Raw genomic sequence first — 21,158 nt, 5'->3', positions numbered from 1 at the left:
TTTTTTCTTTTCTTTTTATTTTTCTTTTTTTTCTTTTGCGGCCCGGTACCAATCGGTCCATGGACCGGTACCGGGCCGCGGCCCGGTGGTTGGGTACCACTGCTGTACAGTATGTTGCACATATTCATAACTGTACATTATGTTACACATATTCATTACTGTACAGTATGTTGCACATATCCATAATTGTACATTATGTTACACATATTCATTACTGTATTGTAGTGTTGTCCCGATACCAATATTTTGGTACCGGTACAAACATGTATTTTGATACTTTTTGATACTTTTCGATACTTCTTTAAATAAAGGGGACCACAAAAAATTGCATTTTGGCTTTATTTGAACAAAAAGTCTTAGGGTACATTAAACATATGTTTATTATTACAATTTAGTCCTTAAATAAAATAGTGAACATACAAGACAACTTGTCTTTTAGTAGTAAGTAAACAAACAAAGAATCCCAATTAGTCTGCTGACGTATGCAGTAACATATTGTGTCATGTATCATTCTATTATTTTGTCAACATTATGAGGGACAAACTGTAAAATTGGATTATTAATCTACTTGTTCATTTACTGTTAATATCTGATTACTTTCTTTTTTAACATGTTCTATTTACACTTCTGGTAAAACGTAATAATCACTTATTCTTCTGTTGTTTGATACTTTACATTAGTTTTGGATGATACCACAAATTTAGGTGTCGATCTGATACCAAGTAGTTACAGGATCATACATTGGTCATATTCAAAGTCCTCATATGTCCAGGGAGGTATTTACTGAGTTTATAAACATAATATAAATTTTATTTAAAACGAAAAAAGATTTTTGATACTAAAAACATCGATGTAATCATAGTAGTATCGACTAGATACGCTCCTGTACTTGGTATCATTACAGTGGATGTCAGGTGTCGATCCACCCATGACATTTGTTTACATTCATGATCGGCGTCACCGGCCGGTGAGCTATGGTGTGTAGTGAAGCATGTTTAGCTATTCCTCGTCCTCCAGTGATAATGGTACCATGGAGGCCAGGATTAGTGATTTAGTAGCTAAAACACATAGCTAGCTAGCCATGTCTTAAAGCACCTCTTCCCGAGGGCGTTTCAGTGTTATAACTTCACCTTTATCTTTAGTTTTTAAGCCAGAATGCGTCTGTTCTCCCTTTTCTGTCTACACACTGTGTCTGATTGTAAGTACTCCGTGTGTGTGCGCTGCCGAACATGCTCCTCTGCTCGTAAAACCAGCAATGTCACGACGTGGCGACAACTGGGGGGGTGAGTGGGTAGGGGACCGGTACTTTTTAGAGGCGGCATAGTACCGAATATGATTCATTAGTATCACGGTACTATACTAATACCGGTATACCGTACAACACTACTGTACTGTATCTTGAACATATTCCTTACTATACAGCATGTTGCACATATTTATTACTGTACTGTACAGGATGTTACAACTTTTCATTACTGTACTGTACAGGATGTTACACATATTCATTACTGTACTGTACATTATGTTGCACATATTCATGACTGTACTGTACAGTATGTTGCACATATTCATTACCATACTGGATAGTATGTTGCACATATTCATTACTGTACTGTATGTTGCACATATTCATTACTCTACAGTATGTTACATATATTAATTATTGTACTGTATGTTACACACATTCATTACTGTACTGTACAGTATGTTGCACACATTCATTACTGTACTATATGTTACACATATTCATTACTGTACATTATGTTGCACATATTCATTGCTGTACTGTACATGATGTTGCACATATTCATTACTGCACTGTACAGTATGTTACACATACTAATGTGAATTTTAACAAGTGTCACTTTGATAGTTTGAAGGTGCTTCATTTTGGCTCCAAAAAAAGTCAAGATGCAAAAGTGCTGAGCAGATTGAAGGATTTCAAAGTTCTTCATGACAAGTTTGTTTAAAGTGAGATTACTTTTTATATGGACTTTTTAAGAATCAAAGTTGTTAGATATTCCACTTAGTCGGTTACAAAACAAAGCGAGTTTTAGCATCTTTAACCTCCAAAATGTCCCTAAAGTTTTCCGTTATTGTTCAGAGTTGATGTGTGACTATGAAGCAAAAGTAGATAGTGCACCTCACCTCACCCCACCCAACCCTCCCCTGCCCCGTTGTTGCGGTTTTAGAAATGGCACGCTTTCTGGGAAGTCCCCTTCAAGGTACACGGTCATATTGTAACTCATACTATGATACATTTTTATACTATGATACATTTTCATACTATGATACATTTTCATACTATGATACGTTTTCTCTGAACACAGTCAGTCCTTATCACCCACTCAGGCGGAAAGTTGTCACGACAACACAATTAGTGTCATAAACACACAAAGTAGACACAAAAAGAACAGAGGTTAACTACAAACAGTAAAGTTATAAAACATGCGGATTTAGTTAATATATATAATTTTTTTAAATATTCCTGGGATATATTTTTCAAAAAAATAAATTTTTTGCTGTAATGTAACATTTTCTTTAGTCATGTCATATTTTTTGTCAAGAAAAAAAAATCCTGTATTAATTAAACCTTTTTTTTGCTTTCAATAATGGATTTAGTTAATGTAAACGTCCGTCTCATCAAACAATGTCTAATACTTTATAATATTCGGCCTGTTATTGTTGTTTAAGATTGATCTAACAAATATTGTACAGTTGCAACACCTTTAGTCTTGTCATATTTTTTAATTCACTTTTTTTTTCTTGTACTAATATATTTTTATGATATTGGTTAAAAAATATATATATATTTTTTCAAAATGAAAACTTATTTTGCTGTAATATAACCTTTTTTTATTCTTGTCATTTAAATAGAATAAAGAAAATTTAAAAATGTTTTTTTTGTTTTAATACATTTTTAAAGGCAACTTTTTTAACGTAATTTAACACTTTTTAGATTTGTTGTATTAGAAGCATACAATTTCTTGTATTGACATAATTTTTTAGAATAAAGCTTTTTTTCTGTTGTAAAATTCACTTTTTAGTGTTGGTGTGTTTTTAAAAAATTAAATGAAATAAAAATGTTCTTATATTGCTATGATTTATTTTGTTTTCAAATATGAACTTTTTTGCTGTAATAAAACTGTCTTTAGTAATGTCAGATTTTTTTCAGCTAAAAATATTCCTTTATTTTTCAAAAAATGAAAACTTTTTTGCTGTAATATAACACTTTTTAGTCATGTCATATTTTTAATACACAAAAAAATTCCTGTATTATATTTTTGTAAAATTTTATTTTTTGGCTGTAATATAAAACTTTATGTAGTCTAAAATCTAAACTTTTTTGCTTTGAATTGTGGATTTATTTCTTGTGAACGTCCATCTCATACAACATTGTCTAATCATGTGTAATTTTACTATATGATATTTGGCCCTTTATTAACCAATATTGTAAAGTTGCAACACTTCTACTCTTGTCATATTTTTTTTACTTTTTATTTTGTACTAATATATTTTTTCAAAAATAGCACATTTTTTACTGTAATATTGCACTTTCTTTAAACATGTCAGATTTGTTTTTAATTTTAAAGGAATTCCTGTATTAATGTATTTTTAAAAAACAGAAAAGTTTTTGCTGTAATATAACACTTTCTTTTATCAAAAATGTTAATATTATAACAGTTTTATTAGACAAAAAATATAAAACTTTTTACATGTATTATAGTTACATTTTTGAAAAGTAAAACCTTCTTTTGTAAATTTATAAACACCGTTACAGTTTTGTATTCTTGTATATATTAAAAAAAAAAAGTACAAGTTTAAATGTAACATTTCTCGTGAAATTAAAACCTTTTTTCATCCCCCCAAAAATGTTTTCTAAGATAGCAGCTTAGGTTAATTACTTTTTTACTTAATTCAACTTTTTGTTGTAATACTACAACTTTTTTTTAACTTTTCTTGTAATATTGGATTTCATTTTCGAAATATAACACCTTTGGTCTTGTGATTTGTTGCCTTTTAATTGGGAAAAAATCTAGTTTATTTTTTTTGTTTTATTTTTTTAACCAAAATTACGCGACCCCGAAGGGGATAAGCGGTAGAAAATGGATGGATGGATAGCTTCACTCTGCTGCCATCATGTGACCAAACTTTTAAATTACAAGATGATAGGCAACGTTTTATTATACATAATATACAGTGTTTCTCATAGATTCATTTACTTGTGGTTGGCCGCCGCAGATAAACTTAGGGTCGCCACAAGTATAAAAAATGAAAAAAATAAAATAAAATTCACAAATAAAGCAATGGGAATAATAACAAAATAAATGTTTTCTTCAATTGGATATCTGTGTTTACCATAGATTAATTTACTTATGGAAGGCAAGTACATTTGTAGCCGCCACCAATACATTTTAAGTTAAAAAATTGACGTAGGAGAAAAAAATGCCATTGAATATCAGTGTATGTCAATTTAGGGCCCCCACAAGTAAATATTAAAAAAAAGATTCAGGAGAAAAAAATGATATTAAATATCAATGCATGTAACTTTAGGGCTGCCACAAGTACATTTTAATTTGAAAAAAATTGACTCAGGAGAAATAAAATCAAATGAACATCAGTGTATGTAAATTTAGGGCTGCTACATAGATTTAGGGCTTCTATGAGTAAAAAAAATGTTTTTAAGAATTATATATTTTTTCCAATCGAAAAGCAGTGTTTCACATACATTCAGTTATTTGTGGCGGGGCACAACAAGTAAATTAAGGGTTATAAAATTGACCCAGGAGAAAAAATAATAATTCAAGACCAGTGTATGTAAAAGTGGGGCTGCCACATGTAAATTTAAGGCTGCTTTGAGTAAAAAAAAAAAAATAATTAGGAATAAAAAAAAAAAGTTTTTCAATTGAATGTAAGTGGTCCGCATACATTGTTATTTGTGGCGGGCCACAAGTAATTGAGGGCCGCCACAAGTAAATTTAAGGCTGTGATGAGGAATTTTTTTTTTTTTTTTTTGTTGAATATTTTTTTTCTCTTCTTTTCAATTGAATATCAGTGTTCTGCATGCATTGTTATTCGTGGCCGGCCACAAGTAAATTGAGGGCTGCCACAAATCACTTTAAAGTTAAACTGACCCAGTAGAAAAAAACATCTACTGAATATCACCGTATGTAAATTTATGGCTGCCACAAGTACATTTAAGGCTGCGATGAGTAAAAAATATATGTCTTTGTTAGGTTTTTTTTCTCTTTTCAATTGAATATCAATGTTTCGCATACATTTTTATTTGTGGCGGGTCACAATAAGTAAATTTAGGGCTGCCATGAGTTAATTTAAATTTAAAAAAACTGACTCAGGAAAAAAAAAAAATCAATTACAAATCAGTGTATGTAAAGTCAGTACATTTAGGGCTATGAGTAAAAAAAAATAAAGAATTATTCTTCTTTTCCAATTGAATATCAGTGTTTCGCATACATTCATTTATTTGTGGCGGGGCACAACAAGTAAGTTTAGGGCCGCCACAAGTACATTGAAGGCTGCCATAAGAGAATAAACTATCCAATTATCATATCATATCATAACATTATCCCATTGAACTTTTAGGTTTTTTTACGTGAAACACCGATATTCAACTGAAATATTTTTTGAATCCTTTTATTTTAATTTTACTTGTGGCCCCGAATTGTCTTGTGATGGCCCGCCACAAGTACGTGAATGTTTGCAAACACTGCTTGTCTCATCCAGACTGTAGTCCAGACAAGCCGCGTGCTCTCACCCCTTCACAATAAAAGGGCATTCAGCGCTGTGTTTTACGTGACGACCACTTTTCCTTATAGAAAACTCCTAAAAGGCTGGGGTAAAAACGATCTGAAAAGTTGCAGGACGGAACTTGAAGCTCCTTCTGAGACGAGCACTTCAGAGCGTTTCCTGGCTGCTTCTTCAGAAGTCTTTGTGTACGGCGGAGGAGGAAAGACTTGCCTGGTCCAAAGCAAGCAACTTTCTCCTCCTTGAGGATGAAATGATTATTATTTTTTGAAATCACAAAGGAAAAGGCGTGCATGTGAGATTGTCCCAAAGAAACCACCTTTATAGCGTAAAAATGAGCATGAAAAATCAAATAGTGTGAGCCCTGGGTGTGTTTCTTTGCGAAGCGATGGTCCCCGGGACGTTGATGGCATTTACTATATAATCAGAATCAGAATCAGAATCGTTTTATTGCCATTGTTTGAGAACGGGTTCACAAACTAGGAATTTTTCTTGGTGCAAACGTGCGACATAAGACACATATAACACATATTTGGTATAAAAAAGAGCTGTGACTGAGCTATCAGATAGACTTAGAAGGGATTCAAGGAATTCAAGGAGCTGCTGTTAGGAGTTATTGTTCATTTGCCTGATGGCCGAGGGGAAAAAACTGTTCAGGTGGCGGGAGGTGTGGGTCTGGATGGAGCGTAGTCTCCTGCCTGAGGGGAGAGGGGAGAATAGCGTGTGTCCAGGGTGAGAAGAGTCAGCTGTGATCCGACCCACACGCCTCCTGGTCCTGGAGGAGAACAAGTCCTGGAGGGATGGGAGCTTGCAGCCAATCACCTTCTCAGCAGCACGTACGATGCGCTGCAGTCTATTCTTATCCTGGACTGTGGCGCCGGGGAACCACACTGTGATGGAGGAGGTCAGGATGGACTCTACGATGGCTGAGTAAAACTGCACCAGCATCTCTGTCGGCACCTTAAGTTTCCTCAGCTGCCGCAGGAAGTAAATCCTCTGCTGGGCCTTCTTGATGAGGGAGCTGATGGTCGGCTCCCACTTGAGGTCCTGGGTGATGGTGGTGCCCAAGAAACGGAAGGAGTCCACAATGGGGACGGGGGTGGGAGAGTCAATCAGGGTGAGGGGGGATGGTGGGGCTGTGACTTTCCTGAAGTCCATGATCATCTCCACTGTTTTCTGGGCGTTCAGCTCCAGGTTGTTGAGGCTGCACCAGGACGTCAGCCGGTCCACCTCTCTCCTGTAGGCGGACTCATCGCCATTCGAGATGAGCCCGATGAGGGTGGTGTCATCCGCAAACTTGAGAAGTTTTACGGATTGGTGACTGGAGGTGCAGCAGTTTGTATACAGGGAGAAGAGCCAGGGGGAGAGTACACAGCCCTGAGGAGTACCAGTGTTTGTGGTTCGACTGCCTGAGACAATCTTCCCCAGCCGTACGTGCTGTCTTCGGTCTGTCAGGAAGTCATTAATCCAACTGCAGAGGGAGTTGGGCACGCTGAGCTGATAGAGCTTGTCTCGTAGCAGTCCAGGGAGGATGGTGTTGAAGGCAGAGCTGAAGTCCACAAACAGGATCCTAGCGTAGGTTCCTGGGGAGTCCAGATGCTCCAGGATGAAGTGGAGGGCCAGGTTCACTGCATCATCCACAGACCTGTTGGCTCTGTAGGCGAACTGCAGTGGGTCCAGGAGGGGGGCGGTGATGTCCTTGAGGTGGGGCAGGACCAAGCGCTCAAAGGACTTAATGACCACAGACGTCAGCGCGACCGACCTGTAGTCATTTAGTCCTGTGATCCGTGCTTTCTTGGGGACAGGGACAATGGTAGAGGTCTTAAAGCAGGACGGCACGCGGCATAGCTCCAGAGAGGTGTTAAAAATGTCAGTGAAGACAGGAGCCAGCTGGTCCACACAGTGTCTGAGAGTGGAGGGGGAGACACCATCCGGCCCGGGGGCCTTCCGCGTATTCAGCTTCAAGAACTGCCGGCGTACATCCTCTTCTTTGATGGAGAGGATCTTTACAGTCTTATGATGTTTTTGGAGTCCTGTGATGTCATTGGAGTCCTTTGAGTCCTTTAATGATGTGCTGGCATTGGTGGGGAGGCTGATGGTGGGGGGAGCATGGCTTTGATGAGCTGAAGGCCGTTCATGACGACAGTAATGTGTGTTGAGGCCCTGGGCGAGAGTCCGGTCATTCAGGGCCTGGGGGGTTTTGGGCTTATAGTTCGTAAGGGCCCTTAGACCTCTCCAAACTGCCGCAGAATCATTGGAGCGGAACTGTTCCTGTAGACGGTTAGAGTACACAGATTTAGCTTTCTCCACTTCCCTGGTGAAGTGGTACTTCGCTTCTCTGTATGTACTTCGGTCCCCGCTTCTCCACGCAGCCTCCTTCTTCTTGCGCAGCTGTCGGAGCTTGGGTGTGAACCAGGGCTTGTCGTTGTAACAAACCCTGGTGCGCGTTGGAATGATGCGCGCCTCATTGAACTGTATGTATGAGGTCACAGTGTCCGTATACTCGTCCAGATTGTTCGTGGCCACTCCAATTGCCTCCCAGTCTGTCGTTTCCCAGCAAGCACGCAACTCGTCCATAGACTCGGCGGTGAAACACTTAATGTTCCTCATAACAGGTTTAGCCAGTTTTAGTCTCTGTCTGTATGAAGGGATTAAGTGCACCATCACGTGATCTGATAGTCCAAGAGCAGCGCGCGGGACTGCATGAAAAGCTTTGCTCAGTGTAGTGTAGCAGTGATCCAGCGTGTTCTCCTCTCTGGTCGGGCATTTAATAAACTGTCTATACTTTGGTAATTCCTGGCTCAAATTTCCCTTGTTAAAGGCCTACTGAAATGAATTTTTTTTATTTAAACGGGAATAGCAGATCCATTCTATGTGTCATACTTGATAATTTCGCGATATTGCCATATTTTTGCTGAAAGGATTTAGTAGAGAAAACCGACGATAAAGTTTGCATCTTTTGCTCGCTGATAAAAAACCTTGCCTGTACCGGAAGTAGCGTGACGTCACAGGAGGTAATATTCCTCACAATTTTCCTTTGTTTACAATGGAGCGAGAGAGATTCGGAGCGACAAAGCGACGATTACCTCATTAATTTGAGCGAGGATGAAAGATTCGTGGATGAGGAACTTTAGAGTGAAGAACTAGAGGCAGTGCAGGACGTATCTTTTTTCGCTCTGACCGTAACTTAGGTACAAGCTGGCTCATTGGATTCCACACTCTCTCCCTTTTCTATTGTGGATCACGGATTTGTATTTTAAACCACCTCGGATACTACATCCTCTTGAAAATGAGAGTCGAGCACGCGAAATGGACATTCACAGTGACTTTTATCTCCACGACAATACATCGGTGACACACTTAGCTACTGAGCTAACGTGATAGCATCGTTCTCAAATGCAGATAGAAACAAAATACATAAATCCCTGACTGGAAGGATAGACAGAAGATCAACAATACTATTAAACCATGTACATGTAACTACACGGTTAATAATTCTCAGCCTGGTAAAGCTTAACAATGCTGTTGCTAACGACGCTAAGGCTAACTTAGCAACCGGACCTCACTGAGCTATGATAAAAACATTCGCGCTCCACCTACGCCAGCCAGCCCTCATCTGCTCCTCAACAGCCGTGCTCACCTGCGTTCTAGCGATCGACGGCGCGACGAAGGACTTCATCCGTGGGTTTGGCGGCTAGCATCGGCTAGGCGTCTGCTATCAGGGTAAGTAGTCCTTGTTGTGTTGCTACAGCCAGCCGCTAATACACGATCCCACCTACAAAGTTCTTCTTTGCAGCCTCCATTGTTCATTAAACAAATTGCAAAAGATTCACCAACACAGATGTCCAGAATACTGTGGAATTATGAAATGAAAACAGAGCTTTTTCTACGGGCTCTGAATACTTCCCTTGCCCTCGTGACGTCACACGCATACGTCAGCATAATAAAACGTTTTCAACCGGAAGTGTGGCGGGAAATTTAAAATTGCACTTTATAAGTTATCCCGGCCGTATTGGCATGTGTTGCAATGTTAAGATTCCATCATTGATGTATAAACTATCAGACTGCGTGGCCGGTAGTAGTGGGTTTCAGTAGGCCTTTAAAGTCACCAAGCACGATAACAAGAAAGTCAGGAAAAGACCGTTCCACATGTAAGATCTGTCCTGCGAGCGCGCGCTGAGCGTCACGCACGTCCGCGCCGGGCGGGATGTAAACAGCCACGAGAATGAATGAAACAATCTCACGCGGTGAGTAAAAGGGCTTACAGTGGATGAAATAATGTTCCAGAGAGGAAGAACAGTGTCTAAAAATGACAGTCACGTCTGTGCACCAGCTATTGTTGATAAAGAAGCATAGTCCCCCGCCTCTTTTTTTGCCAGAGAGCGCCGCGTCTCGGTCCGCGCGGAGGAGATGAAAGCCCTCCAGTTGAAGCGCGCTGTCCGGGACACTTGCGCTCAGCCAAGTCTCCGTGAAACACAACACACAGGATGAGGAGAAGTCCTTGTTCCTTCTCATCAGCAACGCTAGCTCGTCCATCTTGTTGGCAAGTGAGCGGACGTTGGAGAGGAAGATGCCTGGTAGAGGCGTGCGTAATCCCCGTCCGCGAAGACGGACAAGTGCGCCCGCTCTCTTTCCTCGTCGATTCGGTTTCCCTCTTTTGATCGCAGAATGGATCAAATCCGCAGCTGACGCTAAGATGACCGGTAACAAGTCCATAGGGATGATGGATCTGATGTTCAGTAGCTCTTCACGGGTGTAAGAGCACCCGGAAACACAATTTATGTACAAAAACAAACAAAACAGAGCGCACGAAAGCACCGAGGCAGCCTTCATCGGCGCCATATACCAGTGTTTCTTAACCCAGTGTTGGGTTGCAAGCGCCCCCGAAAATGTCATGTGTTTTTCAGCTGAGGTCCATATAGGCCGCAGCAGCACTCAGTTGTAATACACTTTTCCACCACTTGTGGCAGTAATGACAATACAAAACAAACAGAAGAAGTCTGTCGCTAATGTCTTTGAGAAATTTCTTAAGCGCAAAAATTACGACTCAAGTGGTGAAGCTGTATTTTTATTTGCACTTTAATTTTATTGACAGTTTAGTTCGGGGATCAGCAACGTGCGGCTCTATAGTGCCACTCTAGTGGCTCCCTGGAGCCTTTTTTTTTTAAAAAAAGGATTCAAAATGGAAAAAGATGGGGGGGGGGGTGGGATACAAACGCACGCAACAGTTTGTTTACATGTAAAATCTTCCACTCCTTCTTTGTCCCATTTTGTCCACCAAAAGTTTCATGCTGTGCGTGAATGCACAAAGGTGCTCTTTGTTGATGTTATTGACTTGTTGGTGTGCTAATCAGTCATATTTGGTCAGTGCTAATCCATGCTAACGTGCTATTTAGGCTAGCTGTATGTTTTTGATTGATTGATTGAAACTTTTATTAGTAGATTGCACAGTACAGTACATATTCCGTACAATTGACCACTAAATGGTAACACCAGAATACGTTTTTCAACTTGTTTAAAGGCCTACTGAAATGAATTTTTTTTATTTAAACGGGGATAGCAGATCCATTCTATGTGTCATACTTGATCATTTCGCGATATTGCCATATTTTTGCTGAAAGAATTTAGTAGAGAACATCGACGATAAAGTTCGCAACTTTTGATCGCTGATAAAAAAAAGCCTTGCCTGTACCGGAAGTAGCGTGACGTCACAGGCTGAAGGGCTCCTCACATTTCCCCATTGTTTACAATGCAGCGCGAGCGATTCGGACCGAGAAAGCGACGATGACCCCATTAATTTGAGCCAGGATGAAAGATTCGTGGATGACGAACGTGAGAGTAAAGGACTAGAGTGCAGTGCATGGCGTATCTTTTTTCGCTCTGACCGTAACTTAGGTACAAGGGTTCATTGGATTCCACACTTTCTCCTTTTTCTATTGTGGATCACGGATTTGTATTTTAAACCACCTCTGATACTATATCCTCTTGAAAATGAGAGTCGAGAACGCAAAATGGACATTCTCAGTGACTTTTATCTCCACGACAATACATCAGCGAAGCTCTTTAGCTACGGAGCTAACGTGATAGCATCGTGCTTAAATGCAGATAGAAACAAAATAAATAAACCCCTGACTGGAAGGATAGACAGAAAATCAACAATACTATTAAACCAGGGGTCACCAACCTTTTTGAAACCAAGGGCTACTTCTTGGGTACTGATTAATGCGAAGGGCTACCAGTTAGATACACACTTAAATAAATTGCCAGAAGTAGCCAATTTGCTCAATTTACCTTTAACTCTGTTATTATTAATAATTAATGATATTTATCTTTGTGGAAACACTGATCATCTTAATGATTTCTCACAATAAATATATATAGAAACAGATAAATATCAATATGCAACACTTTATTTTTATATTTTCTCTAAGTGCACATTTTTCAAATTGAACATTTTCAAATGATCACTTCTAAGACAGTCTTGTGAAATCACAATATCCCATTTTAACTAGATAGCCACTAACATTTTTCAACAAATCATGAATTACTTTGCACCATGTTTGTACAAATAATAACTCATGTAAAATACAAAAGTAAACTCTCAAATTTTTAAATCATGTCACACTTTGAACTGGACACCAAATATGTTATGTTTCTTTGTCAGTTAGTGGGAAGCCTGGCATTGCATGCTGTTAACTAGTGTGTTGTACTCTGGTGTGTAACTTTACACTGCAACTCTGAGTGAGTCTTGCAGATGTGCATCAGTGAGGCGTGTTCTGTGTTTGTTCTTGATGAAGTTCATGTCAGAAAAGGCTGATTCACAAAGATAAGATTTTTCCTCATTGTTTGCGGAACCTTCTTAATCTTTGGGACATATTTTCACAGCAATCTGGCCTTAAGCTTAATTATGATAAATGTAAAATGTTGAGGATCGGAAATCTAAAGGGAACGTCCTTTCGAATGGAATGCAAAGTGCCTGTTTTGTGGACAGATGGACCAGTTAACATACTTGGTGTTGTTGTCCCAGAAAATCTGGAAGATCTGGGCTCAGTAAATTATGATAATCGACTAAGAAAGCTGGACAAAATTATGCAATTATGGAAAGGGAAATCCCTAACCTTGTATGGTAAAATGTCTATTGCCAACTCGTTAATTATTCCTCAATTTATTTATTTGTTTTTGTCATTACCAGCTCCATCACAAAACTTTTTTAAGATTTATGAGCGGAGGGTCTTCGATTTTGTCTGGAACGGCAAACCAGAAAAGATTAAAAGAAAGGTTTTGTACAAAGAGTATGAATATGGGGGCCTGAAACTTCTCAACCTTGAAGTTATGTGTCTGTCTTTAAAAGCATCAATTGTTCCAAAGATGTATTTAAACATTGAGTGGTACACAAATGTCCTGTTGGACAAAAAACATGTACTGTATCAAAAGAAATTGTATCCTTTTTTACAAGTGATCCCCTCCCAGAGAGTCTGCTGGGAAACATGGCGGGGTTCATAAAGGAAACAATCCACTCATAGTGGTGTTTTCAATTGTATGTACCAGAAAAAAGAGACGATATTTTGCAGCAGTTAATATGGATGAACTCCAATATTGTAATAGATGGAAAGCCTTTCTTTTGGAAAAATATGTTTGAAAGAGGAATCATTTTTGTCAATGATATTATCAATGAGAATGGTAAAATTATGAAATATGATGAATTTAGAGCTATGTATGGTGATGCTTGCTCAAGCTTTTCATTTTATCAACTAACTGGAGTAATTGGGAAAAGATGGAAACAAATAATTAATTATAGAACTACTAAATTTTTTGTTTGTAAACCTCTATTAAGAAATTCTAGTTGGCAAAAAGGAACTAAAATAAATAGAAAAATATATAATTTTTATTTAATAAAGAAATCTTTGAAGGCTGCCTCATACAACACAAATGGAAAATGGGAGGACTTTTTTGACTGCCCGTTGCCATGGGATGCCATATTCAAACTCCATCCATCCATCCATCTTCTTCCGCTTATCCGAGGTCGGGTCGCGGGGGCAGCAGCTTAAGCAGGGAAGCCCAGACTTCCCTCTCCCCAGCCACTTCATCCAGCTCCTCCCGGGGGATCCCGAGGCGTTCCCAGGCCAGCCGGGAGACATAGTCTTCCCAACGTGTCCTGGGTCTTCCCCGTGGCCTCCTACCGGTCGGACGTGCCCTAAACACCTCCCTAGGGAGGCGTTCGGGTGGCATCCTGACCAGATGCCCGAACCACCTCATCTGGCTCCTCTCGATGTGGAGGAGCAGCGGCTTTACTTTGAGCTCCCCCCGGATGGCAGAGCTTCTCACCCTATCTCTAAGGGAGAGCCCCGCCACCCGGCGGAGGAAACTCATTTCGGCCGCTTGTACCCGTGATCTTGTCCTTTCGGTCATAACCCAAAGCTCATGACCATAGGTGAGGATGGGAACGTAGATCGACCGGTAAATTAAGAGCTTTGCCTTCCGGCTCAGCTCCTTCTTCACCAGAACGGATTGATACAGTGTCCGCAATACTGAAGACGCCGCACCGATCCGCCTGTCGATCTCACGATCCACTCTTCCCTCACTCGTGAACAAGACTCCGAGGTACTTGAACTCCTCCACTTGGGGCAGGGTCTCCTCCGCAACCCGGAGATGGCACTCCACCCTTTTCCGGGCGAGAACCATGGATTCGGACTTGGAGGTGCTGATTCTCATCCCAGTCGCTTCACACTCAGCTGCGAACCGATCCAGCAAGAGCTGAAGATCCTGGCCAGATGAAGCCATCAGGACCACATCATCTGCAAAAAGCAGAGACCTAATCCTGCAGCCACCAAACCAGATCCCCTCAACGCCTTGACTGCGCCTAGAAATTCTGTCCATAAAAGTTATGAACAGAATCGGTGACAAAGGGCAGCCTTGGCGGAGTCCAACTCTCACTGGAAACGTGTCCGACTTACTGACGGCAATGCGGACCAAACTCTGGCACTGATCATACAGGGAGCGGACCGCCACAATCAGACAGTCTGATACCCCATACTCTCTGAGCACTCCCCACAGGACTTCCCGAGGGACACTGTCGAATGCCTTCTCCAAGTCCACAAAACACATGTAGACTGGTTGGGCAAACTCCCATGAACCCTCAAGGACCCTGCCGAGAGTATAGAGCTGGTCCACAGTTCCACGACCAGGACGAAAACCACACTGTTCCTCCTGAATCCGAGGTTCGACTATCCGGCGTAGCCTCCTCTCCAGCACACCTGAATAGACCTTACCGGGAAGGCTGAGGAGTGTGATCCCACGATAGTTAGAACACACCCTCCGGTTCCCCTTCTTAAAGAGAGGAACCACCACCCCGGTCTGCCAATCCAGAGGTACCGCCCCCGATGTCCACGCGATGCTGCAGAGTCTTGTCAACCAAGACAGCCCCACAGCATCCAGAGCCTTAAGGAACTCTGGGCGACTCTCATCCACCCCCGGGGCCTTGCCACCGAGGAGCTTTTTAACTACCTCAGTAACCTCAGCCCCAGAAATAGGAGAGCCCACCACAGAATTCCCCAGGCACTACTTCCTCATAGGAAGACGTGTTGGTGGGATTGAGGAGGTCTTCGAAGTATTCCCTCCACCGATCCACAACATCCGCAGTCGAGGTCAGCAGAACACCATCCTCACCATACACGGTGTTGATAATGCACTGCTTCCCCTTCCTGAGGCGGCGGATGGTGGTCCAGAATCGCTTCGAAGCCGTCCGGAAGTCGTTTTCCATGGCTTTCCCGAACTCCTCCCATGTCCGAGTTTTTGCCTCCGCGACTGCCGAAGCCGCACACCGCTTGGCCTGTCGGTACCTGTCTGCTGCCTCAGGAATCCTATGAGCCAAAAGAACCCGATAGGACTCCTTCTTCAGCTTGACGGCATCCCTCACCGCCGGTGTCCACCAACGGGTTCTAGGATTACCGCCACGACAGGCACCAACTACCTTGCGGCCACAGCTCCAATCAGCCGCCTCGACAATAGAGGTGCGGAACATGGTCCATTCGGACTCAATGTCCAGCACCTCCCTCGTGACATGTTCAAAGTTCTTCCGGAGGTGGGAATTGAAACTCTCTCTGACAGGAGACTCTGCCAGACGTTCCCAGCAAACCCTCACAATGCGTTTGGGCCTGCCAGGTCTGTCCGGCATCCTCCCCCACCATCGCAGCCAACTCACCACCAGGTGGTGATCGGTAGAAAGCTCCGCCCCTCTCTTCACCCGAGTGTCCGAAACATGAGGCCGCAAATCCGACGACACAACTACAAAGTCGATCATGGAACTGCGGCCTAGGGTGTCCTGGTGCCAAGTGCACATATGGACACCCTTATGCTTGAACATGGTGTTTGTTATGGACAATCTGTGACGGGCACAAAAGTCCAATAACAAAACACCGCTCGGGTTCAGATCCGGGCAGCCATTCTTCCCAATCACGCCTCTCCAGGTTTCACTGTCGCTGCCAACATGAGCATTGAAGTCCCCCAGTAGAACGAGAGAATCACCCGGGGGAGCACTCTCAAGTACTCCCTCGAGTGAATCCAAAAAGGGTGGGTACTCTGAGCTGCGGTTTGGCGCGTAAGCGCAAACCACAGTCAGGACCCGTTCCCCCACCCGAAGGCGGAGGGAAGCTACCCTCTCGTCCACCGGGTTGAACTCCAACATGCAGGCTCTGAGCCGGGGGGCAACAAGAATTGCCACCCCGGCCCGTCGCCTCTCACTGCCGGCAACGCCAGAGTAGAAGAGAGTCCAGACCCTCTCGAGAGAACTAGTTCCAGAGCCGTTGCTGTGCGTCGAAGTGAGTCCGACTATGTCTAGTCGGAACTTCTCCACCTCGCGCACTAGCTCAGACTCCTTCCCCCCCAGCGAGGTGACGTTCCACGTCCCAAGAGCTAGCTTCTGTAGCCGAGGGTCGGACCGCCAAGTGCCCTGCCTTCGGCTGCCGCCCAGCTCACATCGCACCGACCTCTATGACCCCTGCTATGGGTGGTGAGCCCATTGGAGGGGGAACCCACGTTGCCTCTTCGGGCTGTGCCCGGCCGGGCCCCATGGGGACAGGCCCGGCCACCAGGCGCTCGCCATCGTTCCCCACCTCCGGGCCTGGCTCCAGAGGGGGGCCCTGGTGACCCGCGTCCGGGCGAGGGAAATCTGGGTCCATAGGTTTTATTTTTCATTGAGGTCTTCGAGCTGCTCTTTGTCTGATCCCTCACCTAGGACCAGTTTGTCTTGGGAGACCCTACCAGGGGGCATAAAGCCCCCGGACAACAAAGCTCCTAGGATCATTGGGACACGCAAACTCCTCTACCACGGTAAGGTGGCAGCTCAGAGAGGAGCCATATTCAAACTAATCTATAAAACCACTATCGATGTGCAAAATCGTTATTTTCAAATTAAAATTATTTATAACTTCTTACCCACAGGGAAAATGTTAAAATGATGGAATATGACAGAGTCAGATGATTGCCGATTTTGTTGTCAGGAGCCTGAATCCACCCTGCATTTGTTTTGGTATTGTCATATTGTGTCTTTGTTTTGGGTGGAAGTTGAAAAAATGTGTTTAAGGATTGGTTTGTTTATGAAGCTTGATGTGGTTTCTGTTATTTTAGGAGAGTTCATTGAAAATCATGATTTAGTCAATTTAATTATAGTACTCGGTAAAATTTTTATTTTTAAGGCCAAAAACAGATATTCACTTAGTATTACTTTCTTTAAAACATGTATTCAGTATTTTCTCATTTTAGAAAGTTACATGGTTGAAAACAATAATGATGCCAAAAAACATTAAAAAAAAGATGAGAAGTCCTCAAAGGCTTATTTTGAAAGCATAACTATGTTTATAGATTATATGATATCTGTTGTTGTGTTCCCTAATTTGAGTGACCTGGACATAATCTGGACTGTACATAAATGCTTATTTTGAAAATGTAATTTTGTTTATAAATTATATGCAATCTGTTGTGTTCCCTAATTTTTTTCTGTGTACATGAATGAAGGTGTGTGTTTCTGAGTCCGACTTGGACATTATCTGGACTGGGCCTGGTTTAAAAAACCCTTTAAACAAATCTAATTTCATTGACAACCTGGTCTGTTGAAGATAAGGCCCTTTTTTAAAAAATAAAATAAAATAAGATAAATAAATAAAAAACATTTTCTTGGATAAAAAAGAAAGTAAAACAATATAAAAATAATTACATAAAAAATAGTAATTAATGAAAATGTTAGTGGGCCAGCAGCCTATACAATCATATGTGCTTCAGGGACTGTGTCCCTTGCAGATGTGTTGTCTATGTTGTGGGAACCAGAATATTGGTAGAAGAAAGAAATAACCCCTTTTGTGTGAGTGGGTGTGGATGAGTGTGCATGGGGGAGGTTGTTTGGGTTGATGCACTGATTAAAAGTGTATCTTGTGTTTTTTCTATGTAGATTTAAAGGCCTACTGAAACCCACTACTACCGACCACGCAGTCTGATAGTTTATATATCAATGATGAAATCTTAACATTATAACACATGCCAATACGGCCGGGTTAACTTATAAAGTGACATTTTAAATTTGCCGCTAAACTTCCGGTTCGAAACGCCTCTGAGGATGACGTATGCGTGTGACGTAGCCCGGCGAACACGGGTATGCCTTCCACATTGAAGCCGATACGAAAAAGCTCTGTTTTCATTTCATAATTCCACAGTATTCTGGACATCTGTGTTCGTGAATCTGTTTCAATCATGTTCATTGCATTATGGAGAAGGAAGCCGAGCAAGCAAAGAAGAAAGTTGTCGGTGCGAAATGGACGTATTTTTCGAACGTAGTCAGCCACAACAGTACACAGCCGGCGCTTCTTTGTTTACATTCCCGAAAGATGCAGTCAAGATGGAAGAACTCGGATAACAGAGACTCTAACCAGGAGGACTTTTGATTTGGATACACAGACGCCTGTAGAGAACTGGGACAACACAGACTCTTACCAGGATTACTTTGATTTGGATGACAAAGACGCAGACGTGCTACTGTGAGTATGCAGCTTTGGCTTTTTTTTGCGTATGTACGTAACTTTTTTAAAATATATAAGCTTTATGAACCTTGGGTTAGGTGAACGGTCTTTTGGGCTGAGTGATTGTGTGTGTTGATCATGTGTTTGAATTGTATTGGCGTGTTCTATGGAGCTAGGAGCTAGCAGAGGAGCTAGGAGCTAGCATAACACGTACCGTACCGTACGTGCGCGTCACGTATGTAACTTTTTAAAAATATATAAGCTTTATGAACCTTGGGTTAGGTGAACGGTCTTTTGGGCTGAGTGATTGTGTGTGTTGATCGGGTGTTTGAATTGTATTGGCGTGTTCTATGGAGCTAGGAGCTAGCAGAGCAGCTAGGAGCTAGCATAACAAACACGCAGGTGTTATTATGCAGGATTAATTTGTGGCATATTAAATATAAGCCTGGTTGTGTTGTGGCTAATAGAGTATATATATGTCTTGTGTTTATTTACTGTTGTAGTCATTCCCAGCTGAATATCAGGTACCGTGAGTATGCAGCCTTGGCTGCTAAACATTCGATAACTTGACCGTATGTGCGCGTCACGTACGTAACTTTTTAAAAAGATATAAGCTTTATGAACCTTGGGTTAGGTAAACGGTCTTTTGGGCTGAGTAATTGTGTGTGTTGATCAGGTGTTTGAATTGTATTGGCGTGTTCTATGGAGCTAGGAGCTAGCAGAGGAGCTAGGAGCTAGCATAACAAACACGCAGGTGTTTTTATGCAGGATTAATTTGTGGCATATTAAATATAAGCCTGGTTGTGTTGTGGCTAATAGAGTATATATATGTCTTGTGTTTATTTACTGTTGTAGTCATTCACAGCTGAATATCAGGTCACCCCCGGCTCTCACAGCATCTTCCCTATCTGAATAGCTTCAACTCCCCACTAGTCCTTCACTTGCACTTTACTCATCCACAAATCTTTCATCCTCGCTCAAATTAATGGGGAAATTGTCGCTTTCTCGGTCCGAATCTCTCTCACTTCATGCGGCCATCATTGTAAACAATAGGGAACTTTGCGTATATGTTCAACTGACTACGTCACGCTACTTCCGGTAGGTGCAAGCCTTTTTTTTATCAGATACCAAAAGTTGCAATCTTTATCGTCGTTGTTCTATACTAAATCCTTTCAGCAAAAATATGGCAATATCGCGAAATGATCAAGTATGACACATAGAATAGATCTGCTATCCCCGTTTAAATAAAAAAAATTCATTTCAGTAGGCCTTTAATTTTAAAAAAAATAAAAATAATAATAATAATAATTTTTTGTTTTTTTTATTTTTTTTATTTTTTATTTTTTAGAACAGGCCCGCGGGCGACTCATCTGGTCCTTACGGGCGACCTGGTGCCCGCGGGCACCGCGTTGGTGACCCCTGTATTAAACCATGGACCTGTAACTACACGGTTAATGCTTTCCAGCTTGGCGAAGCTTAACAATGCTGTTGCTAACGACGCCATTGAAGCTAACTTAGCAACGGGACCTCACAGAGCTATGCTAAAAACATTAGCGCTCCACCTACGCCAGCCAACCCTCATCTGCTCATCAACACCCGTGCTCACCTGCGTTCCAGCGATCGACGGAAGGACGAAGGACTTCACCCGATCATCCGTGCGGTCGGCAGCTAGCGTCGGATAGCGCGTCTGCAATCAAGTCAAAGTCCTCCTGGTTGTGTTGCTACAGCCAGCCGCTAATACACCGATCCCACCTACAGCTTTCTTTTTTGCAGTCTTCATTGTTCATTAAACAAATTGCAAAAGATTCACCAATCCGAATACTTCCGTTTAACTATTGACGTCACGCGCATACATCATCATACATAGACTTTTTCAACCGGAAGTTTAGCGGGAAATTTAAAATTGCACTTTATAAGTTAACCCGGCCGTATTGGCATGTGTTGCAATGTTAAGATTTCATCATTGATATATAAACTATCAGACTGCGTGGTCGGTAGTAGTGGGTTTCAGTGGGCCTTTAAGTCGGGGTCCACGTAAATCAATTCATGGTAAAATATTGTACATATTGCATCATTATGCCTCATTTGTAGGTATATTTGTGCTCATTTAATATCCTTTACTTTTATCCTCTTTGTATATAATTTAGTTTTGCATGTCTCATGACACATTATCTGTATGTAATATTGGCTGAATTTCAGCATGGCGAAGTTGGTAGAGTGGCTGTGCCAGCAAGCGGAGGGTTACTGGGGTTCAATCCCCACCTTCTACCATCCCGTTGTGTCCTTGGGCAAGATACTTCACCCTTGCTCCTGATGGGTGCTGGTTAGCGCCTTGCATGGCAGCTCCTGCCATCAGTGTGTGAATGTGTGTGTGAATGGGTGAAT

General features: G+C 41.8%; 1 protein-coding gene across 2 annotated transcripts in view; it reads left to right on the top strand.

Annotated features, from left to right (window-relative positions):
* The window catches only part of slco4a1 (solute carrier organic anion transporter family, member 4A1), a 57,952-nt gene that overhangs the window by 4,460 nt on the left and 32,334 nt on the right, over positions 1 to 21,158 (top strand). The window lies entirely within an intron of this gene.

The sequence above is a fragment of the Entelurus aequoreus genome, linkage group LG01 (assembly GCF_033978785.1).
Source record: "Entelurus aequoreus isolate RoL-2023_Sb linkage group LG01, RoL_Eaeq_v1.1, whole genome shotgun sequence".
Lineage (NCBI taxonomy): Eukaryota > Metazoa > Chordata > Actinopteri > Syngnathiformes > Syngnathidae > Entelurus > Entelurus aequoreus.
This window is presented reverse-complemented; position numbering and strand designations above follow the sequence as displayed.